The sequence below is a fragment of the Oncorhynchus clarkii genome, unplaced genomic scaffold (genome assembly GCF_045791955.1).
Source record: "Oncorhynchus clarkii lewisi isolate Uvic-CL-2024 unplaced genomic scaffold, UVic_Ocla_1.0 unplaced_contig_648_pilon_pilon, whole genome shotgun sequence".
NCBI lineage: Eukaryota > Metazoa > Chordata > Actinopteri > Salmoniformes > Salmonidae > Oncorhynchus > Oncorhynchus clarkii.
The window spans coordinates 1-7500 of record NW_027260002.1 but is presented as its reverse complement, the minus strand read 5'-3'; the positions used below and the strand labels follow the sequence as shown (position 1 = coordinate 7500).

General features: G+C 55.2%; 1 pseudogene; it reads left to right on the top strand.

Moving 5' to 3' along the window:
- Positions 1-510: 510 nt before the first annotated feature.
- Positions 511-7126, top strand: LOC139401023 (retinoic acid-induced protein 1-like; annotated as a pseudogene).
- Positions 7127-7500: the final 374 nt, after the last annotated feature.

The following is a 7500-nucleotide window of genomic DNA, read 5'->3' as shown; positions in this document are numbered from 1 at the left end:
TACAGGTGTGTACAGCTGTGTACAGGTGTGTACAGGTGTGTACAGGTGTGTACAGGTGTGTACAGCTGTGTACAGGTGTGTACAGGTGTGTACAGGTGTGTACAGCTGTGTGCAGGTGTGTACAGGTGTGTACAGGTGTGTACAGGTGTGTACAGGTGTGTACAGGTGTGTACAGTAACATTACTTGTGAATTCAAATCGAGCATTTCTTTTAATTGAACATGATATTAAGTCAATTGATCTCAGAAAGGCAAGACTTTGTTGTTGTGTCTCTGATCTTTCCTGGTGAGATAAAGGATGTTGGGGTTAGAGACGTGAAGGTAGAGATGTAATGTCCTGGCTCTGTGATACTAACACCCCCTCCTTCTCTCTTCTGTTTTTCTATCCCTCCCCCTCTTTCCCCATCTCCCTCTCCACTCCTTCTCTCATCTCTCTCTCATCTCTCTCTCTCTGTCAGAACACCCCCACCCCCGACCCCCTCCCTCCCCCCGCCCCTCCTATAGCTGGAGCCATGCAGTCGTTCAGCAGAGAGAGGAGCGGTTTCCATGGCAACCAGCCCTGCTACCAGCAGGAGCACCACGAATTATCACGCCTGGAGAGCTACCGACAACACCCCCACCACGGACAGACCAGGCAGGTCTACGAGGCGCACGCGCTGGCCACCGCTACAGGGATGCCTCCAGCGGGACCAGGAGCCGGACCTGGACAAGGAAGTGGACCCATACCTGGACCTAAGGACTGTTACAGCCAGCAGGCATACCCTGGATACCCCCAGGGTAATGGAGGCGGTGTGGGTGGTGGTGTGGGTGGTGGAGGAGGTTCGACGCCTCATGATAAGAAGGCTTACAGTGGGGGGAGCCAAGGACCTCCTCCCACTCCCCAGCATATGCAGGCAGGCGGCTACAGCAATCACATGGGCCCGGGGGGATACCCGGCCCAGTATATGAGTGAAGGCCACCTCCAGCAGTCTAAGTGGGACGACCCAGCTCAGCTAGCTCAGTACGAGCAGGAGATGGTAGGCAGGATGGAGCCAGGTCCCCCTGGGTCCTCCCAGTATCTGGACCAGAACATGCTGGCTCACTCCCAGAGCCAGTGTCACCAGCCCCACCAGGCCTCCGCTCCGGTCTACACCAGCCCACACCACCAGCCCCATCCCGCAAACCCAGGCCAGTCCCCGTTGATGTACCCCCAGAGCCACCTCCACTACCCCCAACATCCCCCGTCCCCCTCGCCATCCTCCTCCTCCTACATGGAGAAGTGCAGCCCAATGCCCCACTGTTACAAGGGATATAGTATGCCGCCCAGCTCCCAGTACACTAGGCAGATGGGCAGCCACAGTGGTCTGAAGCAGGGGGGATACCGCCCGCCACCCCAGAACAGTTACAGCTACCAACAGACTCCCTCCAGGGGTGGCTATGAGCCCCAGCCCCCACTACAAGGCATTCCCACTCCCCAGGAGACCCACCCCAAATACCAACACTTCAGCCAGCCCCAGCAGAACTACTGTCTGTCCGAGCTGTCCGTCAGATCCCCTGAGCAGTACTACCAGACATGTAGTCCCGCCTCCAGCCACTCCCCTGCACGCTCTGTAGGCCGCTCGCCCTCCTACAGCTCCACCCCTTCCCCTTTGATGACCAATCCAGAGAACTTCCAGTACAGCCAGCCACCAATGACCCCAGGGGCGGCTTCTTCGTCCTCCTCTTCCTCAGCGGGTCTGCAGGACCAGGGCTTGCTGATGCCGCCGCGCTCCCACCCGTCCTCGTCCCCCAACGTGGCCCACCCAACCCCGCAGCACAGCTACACACAGGGGGTTTCCATGAAGGAGCGCTTCTCCGAGAAGCTGCTTGCCAACCCCAGCCTGTGGAGCCTGAATGCCCTCACCTCTCAGGTGGAGAACATCTCCAACAATGTGCAGCAGCTGCTGCTCTCCGAGGCCATGGTCGCCAACAAGAAGGGGGCCAAGCGCAGCAGCATTGGGAGCAGTGGAGGCAGCTCCTCCAAGAAGGAAGAGGTTTACAAAGGAGTGCCAGGAGGCCCCGAGGCTCAGCACGGTGGGGGTCCCATGCAGGACCCCTACAGCACAAACCAGCACCCGCTCGTCCCCATGGAGATGCAGGAGGGGGGGTACTCCAGTAGTTCTGACGAGCAGCTGGAGAGAGGGTACTACTACTGCGGCCAGGGCAGGAGCCCAGCTCAGGCCCCCAACAACACACACTTGGGCCTGGACACGGCCTCATCCTGCTCCATGACCTCACCGGATGACATGTCCACCCGGTCTGGTGACTCTGTGTCCGGCCTGCAGAGCGTGGCTTCCAGGGACAACATGACCCCTGACCCCAGGTCACAGGGGGGACACGAACCCCGACAAACCCCCATGAAGAGCGTGGGGGATGAGAGGTCCCCCGTGAGTGTGACGATTCCCAGCCCCATGAAGCAGGAGAGCCAGTCTCCTCCAGACATCCAACGTCTTGGCTTGCCACTGAAGGAAAACTTTGAGGAGTTGGCCTGGACAGAGAAAATAGCAGACTACGAGGATGATGGCGTGAAAAAGACCTCCGACAGCGAGAGTGACCACAGAGGCAGCGATAATGTCACAGATACCTCTGAGAAGCGGGAGAAATGGCCAGAGGACGAGAAAGGCCCAGCGCTGTATAGCAAGATCAACAAAGCAGTGACCGAGGGAAAGAGCTACTGCTACGACGAGAACATGTACCACAAGATACAAAACAAATATGACCGAGGCAAAGGGGACTCGGCGGATAAGTCCCCAAGCCTCTCAGACTCCAGCCACAAGGGAGACCTGGGCCAGGAGATGAAATCAGAGGCCTTCAAATCCGAATCTCCCACTGACTCTGAGAGCTCAGTGAAGACATCCCCCTATATTTCCAGGGGTGACCTTGACCAAGATGAATATTTAACAGAGAAGGAAGACAGCTCGGAGAACACATCCCCTACCCCACGGGGCGAGGCTTTGGACCAGAGGCTCTCCGCCTCAGAGAAGAGAGAGAGCAGAGAAGAAGAGGAGGAGGATGAGGAGGGGGAGGAGGAGAGAAAGCAGAACTCCATATCTTCTCCTCTGTCTGCTGAGGAGAGAGAGGGAGAAGAGAGTGAGAGCCTGCCATCAACTGAGAGGGACCTCAACAATAGAACGAGCCCACAGGAGGAGCCTTCTGGAGAACTGTGCAGCAGAACAGAAGGCCAGAGCCTGGCTGAGCCTCAGCCTTACAGTAACACAGAGTCTGCAGAGACAGAAAGCCAAGCAGCACAACCGGATGCAACAGCAGCAGCAGTAGAATCCCCAGAAAGTGGGTCAGCCATTTGTGACACTCCACCCCAGTCTCACTCAGCCATGATGGTTTTCTCAGCTCTCAGCGAGATAGCAACACCTCCAGCTCCGTCTCACACCAGGGACCATATTGATCACAGCGATTCCAACGTGCTGGAGCCTGACTCCCCTCAGCTGCCGGGGAAGTCCATACTGCACTCAGCGCCCTCCTGGGCCAACACCCCACCCTCGCCAAAGAAAGGTGATGAGGACATGGAGCCGGGCATCAGCTGCCCAAGCGCTGTGACCCCCTCAGCCAAGCCAGAACCCGTGGCCCCATCTGCACACCCGCAGGCTTTCGGCCGGAAGCACGGCCGAGGCAGGAGGAGACTGATGCATTCAGGTGTGGAATTCAGGAGACAGCTGAGTGTGGAGAGAGAGGGGGAGAGTGCCCCCTCGCCACCGCAGAAACCCTGCATGCCCTCCAGCAAGAGTGCTCTGTTCTCCGATCAGCTAGACATGGCCGCTCACCAGGACATAATCACAACGAGCGAGACACACAAACTGCTTGTTGAGGGCTCCCGCTCCAGAATGTGCACTCGCTCATTCAACGCGCAGGACACTCCTCCTAAGGATCCCCAGCCCCCTGAAAGACGGAAACCAGGGCGGAAACCAGGTTCGAAACCAGGCCCAAAACCAGGCCCAAAGTCAGGGTTAAAACCAGGGCCTAAACCAGGACTAAAACCAGGGCCAAAACCAGGTTCAAAGCCAAGTCTAAAACCAGGACCAAAACCAGGTTTGAAACCCGATTCGAAGCCCAGCCCAAAACCAGGTTTAAAACCGGGGCCTAAACCAGGCCCAAAAACAGTTCTAAAACCAGGGCCTAAACCGGGTCCAAAACCAGGACCAAAACCTGGTCCAAAACCAACTGAAGGAGCACCCCGTGGTCGTCCCAGGGGTACGGGCTCTAAGTCGAAGTTGGCAGAACAGGAAGGTCCCATTCCACCCATAACAGGGGGTCCAGGAAGAGGCCAGAAGAGCTTGAGCATCAACAGTCAGCAAGGTGATGGGAAACAGGAAGTGAAAGCTCCAGGCAAGGACGGAAAGAACATGGTCCTGAGATCCAGGAAGCCCCCAGGATAAGCTTCCAAAGGAAAAAGAGAAGGCGCAATCTGAGGGAATCCTGACTCAAACCCTGACAGGTATAACAAAGCCCAATGCAGTGTTACAAAATGAGGAACGTATGAGCATAGAGCCAGCCATCCCTGTCTTTCCTAACCAGACAGACACAAGTATAACAGACACCAGTGTAACAGACTCCAGTAAACCAGACACCAGTGTAACAGACACCAGTAAACCAGACACCAGTGTAACAGACACCAGTGTAACAGACACCAGTGTAACAGACACCAGAGTAACAGACCCCAGTAAAACCAACACCAGTATAACAGACACCAGTAAACCAGACACCAGTGAAACCGACACCATTGCAACAGACGTCAGTGTAACAGACACCAGAGTAACAGACACTAGTGTATCAGACCCCAATGTAACAGACACCAGTGTAACAGACACCAGTGTAACAGACACCAGCGTAACAGACACCAGCATAAAAGACAACAGTGTAACAGACAACAGTGTAACAGACATTAGTATACCTGTCGCTCCACCTGAGAAACCTAAAGAACCGACTGTAGCTGTACCTCTTGAAACTGCACCTGTACCTCCACTCAAAAGAAAACCCAGTCCTCTGCCTCTAGAGCCTCCGGTGAAGAAAAAGCGAGGTCCAAAACCAAAACCAAAACCACAACAGCCCCAGCCTGAAACTCCCCATTCTGACCAGGCCAACCAGCCTCCATTAGTCAAACCCAATGAGATGGGTGTCCGAGGGCCCAAGAGAAGGCTAAAGAGAGGCAGGCACATCAAGACCTCTCTGATCACTGTGCTGACCAAAGATAACCCTCCTCCAACGATGGCTGATGGTGATGTGGTTAGTGAAATGCCCAGTGTCCCTTCTCAGTGTCCCACTAAAACCAAGTACCTCCCCCCGCGCAAAGGCAGGGGTCTGAAATACGAGGCCATGGTTCAGAAAATAAACTCGGGCACCGGTTCGAAGAAACACCCGCCAACACCACAGCCCGAGAGCACAGAGGCGACAGTAGATGAAGTGACGTCAAAGCCTGTGTCGCTGCCCGTCTCGGAGGAGAGCGAGGCCCCAGTGGCGGCGGTGAGCGCCCCTGATGTGTCACGGGAGGAGTTAGCAAGAGACGTGGGGAGCTCCACGGGGGCCCAGAACACAGAACAGGAGAGAAGGGTGCAGCAGAACACCGGGGAGGGGGTGCAGCCGGAGCCACTCCCATCAGGTGTGCCAGACGCTGCAGCGGCGAGCGGCGCCAACAAACCCACCAGGACCAAGAGGAGGAAATGGGCCATGGTAGAGAGCACGGACGCCACGGTGGTCGCCATGGAGACGGGGAGCCTGATCATCAACACGCCGCGGCTGGCCAAGCAGAGGGCCATCAAGAACAACCACGAGATGCACCTGAAACAGAGGAGGAGGAAGAAGAAGGGAGGACAGCCTTCAGAGGGGCCTGTGGCTGGCGAGGAGGTAGAGACAACAACAGCAGAACAGCAGACAGAGACACCCACTGACACAGCGTTAACAACAACGCCCGCTCTACCAGCCGGCCCAGGTGAGATCACAGACAGCCCGCAGGTGATCGCCACAGAAATGATCCAGCCGCCTCCCTCCAAACGAGGGAGGAAGCCCTCTTCATCCCCCTCCAAAAAGAGAGGGAGAGCACCAGGTGAACAGCAGAGCAGCAAACCTCTGAGGGTTCACAAAAACCTGGTCCTAAAAAGGGAATCAAAGACGCCATGGAGGTGATTGAAGCGGTGGTAAAGGCTGCAGGGAGGGAGGCCAGACTCAAGAAGAAGAAATGAGAAGGAAAGTCCTGCAGTGTCAGAGGAAAAGCAGCCAGAGCCCTCTCTCAAACAGGTACTGAGTAAGACTCCTAAAAGCAGAATCAAACACTCCTTCTGTCCATATGTGCGTATGGACGGCTCCAGAGACTTCACCTCTCTCTGTACCATCGTCAACAGGCGCGATGAAGAGCTGAAGATGGTGCTTCAGAAGCCCCGGAAAAAGAGCCCGGACAAAATTAAAAACTCAGTCACAGTTGCCAAGGCGATACCCAGCTCCTCAGCTATGCTCCAGGGGCCCTTGGTTAACAAAACGTTAATTGACAGGTGTCTAACGTGTTGCCTGTGTGGAAAGCCAGCAAATTACCGTGAGCTGGGGGATTTGTGTGGGCCCTACTTCCCAGAGGATAGCATCCCCCGCAAAATCCTGTCAGCAAGACATATAGAAACCCAGAGGGAAAACCGAGAGAAAATAAGCTCCAACAGTAGCATCAGGGAACCAAGCAGCAGCACCCCAACAAGCGAAGGAGACCCCGGCTTTAAAAAGGAAGTTAGTAAAAAGGTGGATATGGAGACAGTCACAAAGCAGGGCAGTAGTAGTAGTGGTGGGAGTCACCATCATCAGCCCCACCCCCACCATTGGCGCCCCAGGAGGGCAGAGAGGGCACCGGCGGAGGGCGGAAGCACGCACCGGCCCACCCTACGGGATCGGTTCAGGAGGATGCAGAAGCTCCAGGGGGAGAGGAGGGCTGCGGAGGCCACAGCTGGTGGTCAGGAAGGGGGCAATGGAGGAGGAGGCCTCCTCCAGAGACTGCAGGGGGAGGCTGAGGCTAAGGAACACTGGGCCCATGAGAACTGTGCTATCTGGACCAATGGGATCATCATGGTGGCAGGGAGGCTGTACGGCCTGAAAGAGGCTGTTCACACCTCCACAGAAACGGTGAGACCTTCTTCTTTCTCTATGCTGATTTCTCTCTTTTTCTTTCTCTCTCTCTTTCCACCTCTCTCTCTCCGGTTGATACTGATACTGCATCTTACCAATGGAGAGTCAATATTTCAAGTGCTGTATTTCACATACAGTAAACTGTACATGATTGTGATCTATAATTCTAACCTCCCACAGTTAGAAATGAATGGGTTTTTTACATTACTATGAAATGGAATAATAATAAAAAATAGATCACAAATAAGAAAAACATTTGCCATGTTCAAGTCTATTTTGTAGGGAACATATTGGACACAGTGACGTATTGGACACAGTGACATATTGGACACAGTGACGTATTGGACACAGTGACATATTGGACACAGTGA